The following is a 13,158-nucleotide window of genomic DNA, read 5'->3' as shown; positions in this document are numbered from 1 at the left end:
AAATATGAGTTGGTTTACAATAAGATTCTTGAATAGGCTAAAGGAGAAGCCGAAAGACTATCATATTGGTGAGGAGTCGATCCAAGAATATGTACGTGTCTTCCTCTTCTACTTTGTTGGTGCGGTATTATTCGGATACGCTAATAGTTTTATACGTATCGGGTGGATGGCCGCTGTCTCAGACGTAGAGAGGATGTGGGATTATGACTGGGGTCAATCCATCTTGGCATACCTTTACCGCTAGCTAGACCTTGCAGTTGAGAGGAAAGCCGCTAAAGGCAATTTGTGCGGCTTTGTTTGGATTATACCGATAAGTCTTATTTATTAAGTTATTGTTCCATTTCATTTATTTATCTAATTATTAATGTTGACATGTTTATATATATTGATATTGTATTTTATCTATTGATTTAGTATTGGTGGTACGAACATTTTTGTGTGATGCATCCTGTGTTGAAGACGTTGGAAGAGAATGAGACTCATGACCTGATTCCACGTATCCAAGCATGGGGGCTTCATCGTAGGCAGAGAGGGTATGGGGATCTATCACATAATATTCATAACACTCGTTAACAGATTGAGCTTTTAGGAGCTACTCAAATTGAGTGGCAACCTTGGGCCGAGTCCTTCATATTTCAGACCCCTTATGTGGATATTCCTGATGTTCTAGAGAACACTGAGTACCATAAACTATCCTATATGTGTCATAGAGCAAGGTTTCTTTCTCAACGGCGAATGATACTTGTAGGGTCAGTAACTGCATGGTACCTCGGGGACAGATATTGGCATCAAGTATCTGGAGAGATTATTATACCTTACCCACCACCCATAGATATAATAGCCTCTGATATTCTTCCTACAACTCTTTCACACTATAGAGCAAACCCAAATGATTGGCCAGACGCATCAGCTTTCATTTTTATTGGAGACTATGACTTATATTGGAAGAGGGTTAGTCGAGGTCTCTTGCTAGGTGCGTTATACCAGGACACCAATTTTGAAGGGGTTACTTCCGAAGCATTGAGGCATGACATTCATTTCCCAGAAGGAGTGGAGTTGCCACAGTCACAGCCCAAGGTGTTTCATGATATTGAGATGCCGCAAGGAACTCCACAGATATTTGATGAGTCTAACCTTTGGCACTGGAGCATGATTACTTCTCAAGGGCAAGATATGAGCATACCTATTCCACCAACAAATGCCACATTGGTAGCAGATTTGTCAGTACAGTTTGAGCAGTTAGCCGAGGTTAGTATGATTTAAATTTATTCATGATTTGTTATTATTATTCACTATAACATGTAACATGCATTTGTTTTGCTAAACAGGATGAAGTAAGGTTGGAGCTCCTTAACTACAACTCTCTCAGTTATGCCATGTGTGCGTCATTCATGGAGTCCTCTCGTCGCAGTTTTGAGTACTTACAAGAAGAGCGAAATCGAACTTCGCAGCTTCAGAGACGTGTGCAAGAGTTGGAGAATGCTGGAAGTGCCACACCTCAATCTCAACCTCAACCTCAACTAGAGAGCTAAGGCGACAACGACATAGGGGGGAGAGCTCTTTGACCGAGCCTTCTTATAAGGGGAGGAGGTCTCAGTAGATATTTATTTATAGTTTGTAATAACTGTGCGCCATTACTTGTAATATGGCGTTTAGGATTGTTGTTTGTAACGACTTCTTTATTACCAGGTTTTTCTTTTATGAGTTTTGGATATGAATATGTCATTAAACAAAGGAGGCTATGGCAAAAAAAATTCAGGAATTATAAGTTAGTTTCTTTACCGAGTTTCTGTGTTAGACTTGGGTGTAGATGAAGATGACTACATGATAAGAGTAAGAGATGAGCATAATGATATGATGAGGCGGAGGAGGAGGAGGAGGTTGCAGTTATTATCCATTGCTGGGGCAATAATGACTCAAGCAGCCATTGAAATTGAAGATGTGGATATAGACAAACGCAGTGGATCTGTGATGGGAAGAGACTATACATTTAGAGATGGTGGTGATTTTAGTAAACAAAAGATAATGATGGATTACTTCACAACACCTTCTTGGTGGCCTCCTCATAAGTTTAGGCGAAGGTACAGGATGACAAGAGAGCTTTTTATGTATATGTTGAAAACTGTTGCTGGATTCGATGACTTCTTCCAAGACAAGGTGGATGGATTGGGTTGGGTTGCAATTTCTAGGTTGTAGAAGGAATTAGTTGCAGTTGAACAATTAGCAACTAGTTGTTCATCTGATTCAACGGATCAGTATTTTCAAATTGGAGATTCCACAACAAATGTATCTATGAAGCGTTGGTGCAAGGCAATAATCACGGCGTTTGAGGAAGAGTACTTTAGACGACCAACTGAGGCAGACACTGCTAGGATATTAGCTGAGAATGCGGCAAGGGGTTTTCCAGGAATGCTTGGATCAATCGACTGTATGCACTGGGTGTGGAAGAACTGTCTGTCAGGATGGGCTGGAACACATGTAGGGTACAAGAAGGAACCAACTTTGATACTTGAAGCCATTGCAGACAAACACTGTTGGATCTGGAATTGCTTCTTCGACTTACCAGGTTCGCATAATGACATTAACGTGCTTCATCGTTCTCATGTTTTTGAATCATTAGAGCAAGGTGAGGCTCTTGCTGTTGCATTTAATGTGAATGGTAATGAATACGATATGGGATATTATCTTGCTGATGGTATTTACCCAAAATGGGGCACATTTGTTCAAGCCATTCATTATCCAAGAAATAAGCATGAAAAGATCTTTACTCAACGTCAAGAAGCTGCAAGAAAAGATATTGAAAGGACGTTTGGAGTTTTGCAGGCACGATGACATATTATTAAGGCTTCTGCGTGTTGTCATAGTGTTGTTATTCTTGGAGACATAATGAAGGCATGCATTATAATGCATAATATGATTGTTGAGAATGAACGTACAAGTGGAGTGTGGAATTGGAAAGGTCAGAGGAAAGAAACAATACCTGCGCTCTTTCAGGAAGATGATGGTTTTCATTTTGCCTATCAGATGATTGAAGCAAGAAATAAAATCATAAATGAAGTTACACATACTAATCTTCAAAAGGATTTAGTTGAGCATGTTTTTAATTGGACTGGTATTGAAGAAACAACAGATCCGGTACCAATTTATGATCCACATTGGTCGGATCCAGAGGAGGGAGAAGGATGGGAAAATTAAAATGGAAATGAAAGTGTATTTCCTATGTATTTCCTATGTATTCCCTAATGTATTTCCTATGTAATTCCAATAAGTTCTTATATGTTTAATGAGTTGTGTTTAATAAGTTGTGTTTTAATGAACTATATTATAATGTATTTTAATTTTATTAGTAATTGTATTTCTATGAAAATAATTATATTGGAAAGAACATACATAGTGCATTAATTAAAAAAAAATAGTGAAATTAAAATACATAGTTCATTAATTAAAAATACAGTGAAATTAAAATACATAGTGTATTAATTAAAAAGACTAAGAAATTAAAATACATAGTGTATTAATTAAAATACACAATGCTTTAATTAAAATAAAATACTAGATATTACATAAGCTTAGTTAGAGCTAGAACCACCTCTAGCCCTTGCCCATTCAGCACATATTTCAGCTTGTTGTTGCTCGATTATAAAAGCGGTATCGGGATAGAGGGCACTTGTATCGGTCGCTAAAATCTTAGCTTCATATTGCATCTTTTGAAGCCGATTTTTTTCCAATTGAACCTGATTTTTTTCCATTTGAATCCGATTTTTTTCTTCTCTTGCCATCACAGTTCTTTGTCCATATGCAAGCTCTATTTCCCTAAGTTCTAAGCACTTTTGTGTTTCATTTGCATCCTTTACAAATATATCCTCTAAACGTGTAAAGTAACCCTCCAACATACCAACTGATTTTTCTTGGTTCCTCTTGGACTTGCCTTTCTTTGATCCAAGAGGACGCTCCATTTCTTTAATTAGGACGCTCTATTTCTTGAGAACCCTCCAATTCAACTCCACCAACACTTGGTGAATTAGAAGTTGAATCTTCACCATCATTTTTGCGACCTTTTTCCTTTGTGGGGTGGCTTAACCTTGCCTCAAAAATGTTACTCCACTTTGGATTATCCTTGAGTATAACATAACAATGATCAAGTGAAAAAGACGATTTTTCTTGTAGTTGGTACGTCATCCTTGCCTCGGACAACTAAAAAATAAAATAGAAATAAATAGACTAAGATAATTAGACTAAAATAATAATTAGACTAAGACTAATATGGAAATAATAATTAGACTAAGATAATGATTAGACTAAAACTAAGATGGAAATAATAATTATCCAACCCACGTGCTTGATTGAACTCGTTTGTTACACGATTCCAAAATCTTTTTGCATTTTGGAAAGCACCAACAATGGAGTCTTCACTAATTTTTATCCAAGCAAGACATGAAGCTTGATCTTCAGACATGCTAAAGTGAGTCTTTGTTTTTGCTTGAGTGCTACCACTTGCTTGAGTTGTTTGAGATGCTTGAGATGATGCCATTTGATATTTTGTTTTTTTGAAGAACTGATTTTGAAGAAGAAGATATATGACATATGATTGTTGGAAGTGTGCCTCAAAAAGGAACAAATGTTGTATATATACCAAAGTTTTTATTTTTGACCGTTCTGACCGTTGGTGAACTAGCCGTTAGGACTCCGAACGGAATGTTAGATTCCGTCTGAAAAAAAAGAAATATAGCGAGACGGGATATTGGATTCCGTCTGATGAGTTTTGTAATCCAGACGGAAGCCAACATCTCGTCCGAAGTTAACAAGTCAACCACTATGTTGGTGGAAGGTTTCACCTTGATTTCAACTGGGGAAAATAGTCACCAGTTTTTCACCTCTGCATTGCACACCCCTTTTTCACAAAAACTGGTGACTATAGTCACAAACCCCCTAAAACCCCCTGCATTGGGAATGCTCTAATAGAAGTTTAGTTTTGATTCATGGGACTATAATGAACAAAAAAAATAAGAATAAGACATACTAGAAAGATAAATAACTTAGTTAATGAAACTATGGTACGGTGTTATAATGGAGGTTGGAGGCAAGAATATTAAATCCTAATTAAACTAAACTATTGGGGAAAAAAGAGAGGAGAGGAAGAGAGAGAGCTTTAATCCTCTTTATATAGGAGAGGATTAGGTTTATAATTTCGTGCTTGGGCTTTGGAGCTGTATTTTGGACCACTAAATCAAGCCCAAAACCTAAATTCTCTGCTGAAATTTATTGGGTTGCAGCTTTTACTACTCTAATTGGGTCACAACTTAGATTATTATAAAGCTCTTTCCGAGCCGGTCATTTTGACATATAATATGCTAAATTCTGAGGTATGAGTCCAAAGATACGGCCTGCTAAAGTTCTGTTGACTTTTCTGTTCTTTTTCTGCCCGAGTTGACTTTGACTTTCTAGCTTTGACTAAGCTTTAAAAAGTTTTTTTCTCTTTGAAACTTAGGCTTTAACTATATAACTTCTCTAGCAAACAATTTGACTCATTTCTCTTGCAAAAATGATGTATTTCTTCAGATAATTGATTCCAATACCTGAAATACACAAAAACACATAAACAATACTAACTCTTATTTATTATAAATATAATTGACCTAAATGTAATACTATTAAAGAGTTAAAACTACGGTTTTGGACTCTTATCAGGTATGAAAGAGGAAAGTGGCATGGTATGATGAAATATAACACCTATTGCATGTACCTGCCACACTGATATTTTTTCTTGAAAATATTCATATGATTAGGAGTAAACTTCCAAAGGATTCAATATGGAGCTTACCCCTTGAAGTTAATACAAAATAACATATTCCCCACGCCTAAGCCAATCTGGATGTATCACTATTATCGTTCTAAAACTTAAATCATTAGATTGGTCAAGGTGCACCCTTGTGTTGGCTTTTCTGGATTGGTCTGGCCTATAGAACATGATATCTTTTCGCTTAAAATTTTGATGGATGAAAAAATGATGTTTTCAAAACATTGGCAATGAATTTGGCAAGGCAGACTTTACTATTCAATGGTCAAAATAATAAATAAAATAATAACGTAATAAAATGTAATGTAAATCTAGATAAGTCTGAGAGTAGATTTTTTTTTCACTGTATTAAAGGTATATCAAAAAATAAAATATTAGGTTATACAGGTTTCTAAGAGAATAGTTTCTATCACACATAGCAAGCATAGATCAATATGAGATATGACGCTATATAAAGTAGAACATTGTATAATAGGAGAAGAAAATAATAGTGAAGCTTAAAAAAGAGTACCTTAAATTTTGTAAAATCTGTTCTCCAAATGGAAGGCAACCTGCAAGGCTGCAAAAGTAGTACACTAAATCAGATAGAGAATCAACATAAGGAATCTGAAGATGCATGATTCACCTAAAAAAATCCATGATTTAAAAAAGAGGAAAGGAATCATAACTTGAACTCAACACAATTGTTAATGGTAAACATTCATTAATAGTGTCATCTTGTTCACTTGACTCAACACCAACACTTGGACATTAATATCAATTAGCAATATCGTATATGTAACTTTTCGATAGCCATCGGAAAAATTAAAAATCATTCGGCCTTAATCAAGAACAACAAATACATAATAGACAAATAGTACGAATCAATCAAATGGATGAACACAAAAAACTAAGAGAACTTTTTAAGTCATGGTTGTCAATACTTGATAATAGTTATATTCGGATTAAAATGGTATGGATGGGAATAGACATTTGAAATTTAAGTACCGTGGCTTAAAATTTGTTGTACCTCAGTCAAAGATTGCAGTATTCGTTCGAAACTCTTGTGTTCAGTAGTCAAATTTTTGTTGTACCTCATTCTGCAGACAATTCATGATTCTTAAAAAAAATCATAAATCTTCAATAATAATTAGAGGCCAGTAGAACAAAATAACCTTCTTGCCAAAGTAGCAAAATAGTTGTAGATCCTCGAATCAGTAGTTTCCAATCTATGAAATTCTTGAATGGGTTAAATGAAATTTTGTGTGTTCGCTACAAAATTGTAAGAAAGTAAAAGATGAAAAGAATGGTTGGGGAGTGGGGAGATTATGAGTTTAGGGCATGGCAAGAAGAAAATAATAGTTGTTCCATCCCTTCGTATTCTCTCCTTAGACTTTTCATTTTCTTTAACGTCTAATTAAATTACCCAATTATTGCTAATTAAATGTCATTATGGTGGGGCGTACAATTCAAAATGGCGTGGAATTGGTTTTTAAATTCACCACTACATGATCGAAAAGACCGATTACTTCTATTCAAAGGTGTTAAACAACATTTTAATTTAAGGACAATATCGGTACTAAGAATTTACAAAGGCGTAAAAAGACCAAGTAGTCCTCTTTAATAAATATCTAGGTATTTGATTTAATTATTCATCCATGGAGAAAAATACCCGGATGAATTTAAGAGGCCAGGTCGATTATATGAGATGCTACTAATAGAGATATCTAGGTATTTGATTTAATTATTCATCCAGGAGTATTATGTGTAAGAAAAATACCCGGATAAATTTAAGAGGCCAGGTTGATTATATGAGATGCTACTAATAGAGATATCTAGGTATTTGATTTAATTATTCATCCAGGAGTATTATGTGTAAGAAAAATACCCGGATAAATTTAAGAGGCCAGGTTGATTATAGGAGATGCTATTAATATAGATGTGCAGTGTATGAATATAGTTGTCCAAAAAATAGTTAGAAAGAAAGAAGGCAAATAATTGATCAAGAAAGATACTTTTTTTTTGTTCATATCTTGAAGTTGTATATTGATCTGTATTCTAAATGGTACATATCGACCTTATTGATCTGAGGTCATTTTAGGCTTGATCAAGCTTCCAACTTAAATCAATTTCTTACCGAGTTTTTTGACTTAACCCCCTCAAACTATGTAGTATTTTGACTAAACTCTCCATTTTTTAAATCATTTGAGTTTCCACCTACTCTGTCAATTTTGTGTGTAACAGATGTTGATATTTTGTATATTAGCCATTTTGCTCTTATTGAAGAGATGAATACTTTGGGAAATGCCCTCCCCCCCTCCAAAAAAAAAAAAAAATAAAATAAATAAATAAATAAACAACACGTAGGTTGTCAGTTGAGTATTGATAGGGTACGAGATGAACTTAAGGATGATTGTGATTTGTATTTGTTATTGGAGAATTCCTTAAAGTCTATAGACAAATGGATGTGTGGTCGTTGTCTGGGTATCCACGCATTTGGTATACCGTGTCGTCATCCAGATGCTATCATACCACCACCTATTTTGTTGGAGAATGGGGAATCCCCTTGTTTCATTGTGGGCATACCACAGCCGCCTCCTAAGCGACACTACAGATCTTGCATCCACGACACAGAGGGGTGGTGATGATACCCTTGATCCGCTTGTTGTCCCTTCTTCTCTTAATGAGAAATTACTGGATAATGCATTTCGTATACCGTTCCGAACCGTGAAAAGTATACCACGTGCTTGTCGATTGGCATTTTCGGGTGCACTGAAATCGGCTCTCTGGGATATTACAACTGATCCTACTTCAGTCATGTCTTGGGTTCGTCTCCTCCTCTTGCCGCGTTGCACTCTGCAAGTTTTCCGACCACAGAATCGTCAGGAACGTCGTTCTGGCACTAGGAAAAACTTTCAGCAAAAACAGATTCTCCATGCTTTGACGACATGGAATGAGCCTGGCGGGATGTTTCGTCTCTTAGAGTCTCAGAATGAGTCTCTCCTTGATCCGGCCGACCGGAAATCTGCCTCCACTCGGAGATAATGCGTTGTTGTTTACGAAAGTTGCTGATGGACATTTTGCTGCAGCGGTCAAAGTGTTATCATCAGCAGGAGTTGCCTCCAATACTGCGGAGACTATATGTGCATTAGAGGAGAAACACCCGATGCGACAACCACCTGTGAGACCGACTGTTCCTTTTGCTGAGCCTCCTTTAGTGGTAGAGAGAGATGCCCTATTGTCATGTATTAGGTCATTTCCGAAGGGTACTTCTTGTGGTCGTGATGGTCTTCGAGCTCAGCATTTGTTGGATGCCATGAGTGGGGGCTGCGCAGCCATATCGCCCCGATTTTCTAGATGCATTGACCCCGTGGTGAATCTTTGATTTAGGGACGATGTCCACACCGTTAGTGGAATTCATTGCGAAAGTGCTCCGCTTTACTCCACTTCTCGCCGGATAATAGTATTCGGCCCTATAGCCGTGGGGATGGTTTGGTGTCGTTTGGTCTCCAAGATTGCAATGAAAGAAGTTTCCCAAGATGTGGTAGGATACTTGCGGGATTTTCGATTATGGGGTTGGTGTTTCGTGGTGCGAAGCGATTTTACTTATTTGTCAACCGCGATAGTGTATGCTAACGATGACGTACCTCTCTTTCGATGCTGCTTGTAGATTTTCAGAATGCTTTTAGCATGGTTGATCGGACTACTATGTTGAGAGAGGTTCGTATCCGTTGCCCAGCTATTTCCCCTTGGGTTGAGTACTTGTATTGTCAACCTGCGAGGTTATATATGGGGGATAGCTACATTTGGTCTGCTACTGGGGTCCAACAAGGCGACCCTTTGGGTCCCCTTCTATTTGCACTGGTGTTGCATCCCCCAATTCTGCGGATCCAGTCCAGTTGTCAATTGTTGCTACATGCTTGGTATCTAGATGATGGGACTCTGATTGGAGATACAGAACAGGTGGCGACAGCTTTGAGTATGATTCAGGAAGAAGGACCTTCTTATGGGCTGGTTCTTAATGTGGCTAAAACTGAGCTATTTTGGCCATCATTGGATCCACGTCGCTCCACCCCTGGTCTCTTTCCTTCATATTTGTCCCGCCCCTCGCCAGGAGTCAGTTGCTTGGAGGTGCAGTCAGCACTGATCCATCCTTTGTCAGGGGCCTTGCTTGCAAGCGTGTTGAAAAGGTTGTGACTTTGATGGACCGTTTAGCTACATTAGACAATCCACAGTGTGAGTTAGCTCTTTTACGTGCTTGTGCTGGGCTCTCTAAGTTGGTATTTGCGATTCAGTACTTGTCCACCATCCCTTTTTAGAGAGGCAGCTAAGACGTTTGATCGACATCTCCGCAGTGTTCTCCAGGGTATTGTGGTTTCTGATGGTCCTAACTTCGGTGATTTGCAGTGGCGTTTATCGACACTCCCATTACGTCTGGGTGGGTTAGGTATTTATTGTGCCACTGATGTCTCTACTTTTGCTTTTGTGGCCTCCCGTTGTCAGACGTCTGAGCTTCAGAACCACATTCTTAGGAGTTGTGGGCCAGTGCCTTTGGATGAGATTCTTGATGTTGCTAGCAGTGCAATGAGTCTTTGTCTACCCGATTTTGACCTCAGTTCTATGGCTGGGAATGCTACCGTCCCCTCAAAACCACAAAAAGTTTTGGCGGAAGCGTTCTATAGTAAGATTCTTTGTTGGTCTTGAGAGGGAGTTTGTGTTATCGCTTTCGAAAAGCAGTCATTGGATGCTTGCAGTCAGAACACGCAAAGGACTTCCTACTTGCTATTCCGATGGAGGGACTTGGACAGCATATGTCGTCAGTGGAGTATCGTTCTATTCTTCGGTACCGTCTCATGATTCCTTTGTACTCTGATGGTGGTCTATGCCCTGTTTGCAAAAAGAGTAGACTAGATGCCTTTGGAGACCATGCAGCACACTGTAGATATTTTCCAGGTTTCAAATACCGACATGATCATGTCGAGAGATTTTATGTGATGCATTTTGGGAGGGGGTACAAGTGAAGAAGGAGGCTCCCGTGAATTTTCTCATTGATCCGAATGAGGGAAGATCCACACGCCGACCTGCGGATATATTGATATCTGGTTGGTGCGGGGGAGACATGCATGTGTTGATGTAATGGAGCCTCTCCGTTGGTAGGGCTTGGGAATGGAGTCTTTGAGGTGGGGAGCAGCTACTAAGAGCAGCGAGGGGAAGATGGAGAAGCATGAGGAAGCTTGCACGGCTAACCAACATTGTTTCATTCCGTTTAGTTTCGACACTTTTGGTTTCTTGGAACAACGATGCGTTGAGCTTCTCAAGAGACTTGAAAGTTATGGACGATAATGTTATGACAATTTGGTTCTAACGAGTTTGTTTTAGAAGAATAGGATTTGCTATTCAGAAAGAACTTGTGGGCTGACTTGTTTTGCGCTTTGTCCTAATTATTTGTAAAATTCTTTTATCAATTATCAATAAAATTTCCACTAAAAAAAAAAAAAAAAAACGCAAAAAAGTTGTTAGCCAAGTAAGAGCATCTTTAGGAGAGCTACCAAAAAAACACTAAAATTTTGAACCAAAAAAACACCAAACAACTTTAGGAGTAACATCAAATTTTCGACATCAACCTACGCGGTTTTGGATAAACCACGCCATAAAGCCCCACGCGGTTTTCCCAAAACCGCGCCAATAAAGCCCATCTGACAGGCCTAAGCCTACACGGTTTTTCAAAAACCGCGCGGTGTTCTCAACACCGCGTGCTACTTCTATATATACATGACCAAAACTATGCGGTTCAATCACTTTCAACTTTTCTCTCAATTATAAACCATCTCCTTAGTAAGAAAAAACAAAAACCTACCTAAACTCTTGAAATTTTATATGGATCTTTTTTAACCTTTCGAGGGTGATGATGATTTGTATTGGCAGTACACAAACGACATTGGCGATGGGGGAGAAGAACCCAAGGAAGTACAAGACGGTGGGGGTGAAGACGGGGAGAAGAACCAAGGATGTCGCATTGACTGATAGACATCCATATGTATAGGAGTATCAAATGAACGACTTCGATTGGCAATTTGCACCTGGTGAAGCACTTGATATGGAAGTTGTGTCTTCTACACGTGATACAAAACACTTGTTGAGTGTAGTGGCTAATACTCAGGTAATTAATTAGTTTTGATTAATTATTTTGAATATTATGCATTAATTAGTTGAGTTGGACCAATTAATTATTTATCTTATATGCATTATTTTTTTTCATAATATCAGCATGTTATTGACTACGGAGTTAGATCAGTTTTACTTGGTGTTAGAGAGTGGTGGAAGGTTATTAAGAGTTTGGATGAGTTTGTAAACATTAGAGATAGTATTTTGTATACACCTTTGGGTCTTTTGGTTGATGTGGATTATGAGAAGGCTGATTGGGCAGTGGTCATAGCTTTAGTAGAAAGATGGTGGAGTAGAACTCATACATTTCATTTCCCTTGTGCGGAGTTAGGGTTCACACCATTAGACTTCACTATGATTTCTGGGTTGAGTATCGGTATAGGCCAACCGGTACCTTTTGACACAACTTATGAAAACATTGGTCAGATGCTTAAGATTTTTCCTCGTTTGGAGGTAGATGTTTATGATTCTTCTGGTATTAAGCTATCTCATATTAAGACTGCATATATGGAACCCCTCTTACATCCTGATACACGAGCGGAGTTAGCTTTGACTGTTCTACCTGGTAGTGAGGGTGTTGATGTGTTTGTTAGTGCTTTTTTGATATTTTTTATTAGGCATGTTTTGTTTCCCAATGGTCATTCTACGGTACGACTAGGATATTATGCTTATGTATCTGATTTGCATACTATGAGAGATTATGACCTGGGTAGCTCAGTATATGCATATTGATAGCGGCGTTAGATAAAGTTTCACAGACATTTGAAAGTAGAAGTCCTCAGATTGCAGGATTCACAGGACTTTTAGAGATTCGGTTTTATGAGTACTTTCAATGTCTTTGTCCTAACATAGACATGATTGCTGATACTCGCCCTAGATTTGCTAGTTGGTCAGGGCCTCACTTGACTCGTAACAGGGGGCAGATTAGAAATAATGTCTGTATGGCTCGGCCCAGATTGATATTAGATCATTATCATCTATTGAGTGGAGACTTTGGCGTTTGTCTACTGCCTTTGACGATCCAGTTGTGCAGCATGCTTATGTGTTGTCACGTCACAGAGTTATTTTTGCCGCACATGACTGTAAGGTTTGGTACTGTGGCGACAAATATTGGAGGCAGATGACGGGACGTTATGGAGTTCCATGTGCTCCCTTGCCAGATGTTAGTGATGCGAAGTCGTGGGGTAGAACTCAAGTTCATGAAGTTCATGCCAGTT

This window comes from Coptis chinensis, chromosome 3 (assembly GCF_015680905.1).
Source record: "Coptis chinensis isolate HL-2020 chromosome 3, ASM1568090v1, whole genome shotgun sequence".
Classification (NCBI taxonomy): domain Eukaryota; kingdom Viridiplantae; phylum Streptophyta; class Magnoliopsida; order Ranunculales; family Ranunculaceae; genus Coptis; species Coptis chinensis.
The sequence above is the reverse complement of the archived record's forward strand: the minus strand, read 5'-3'. Positions refer to the sequence as shown.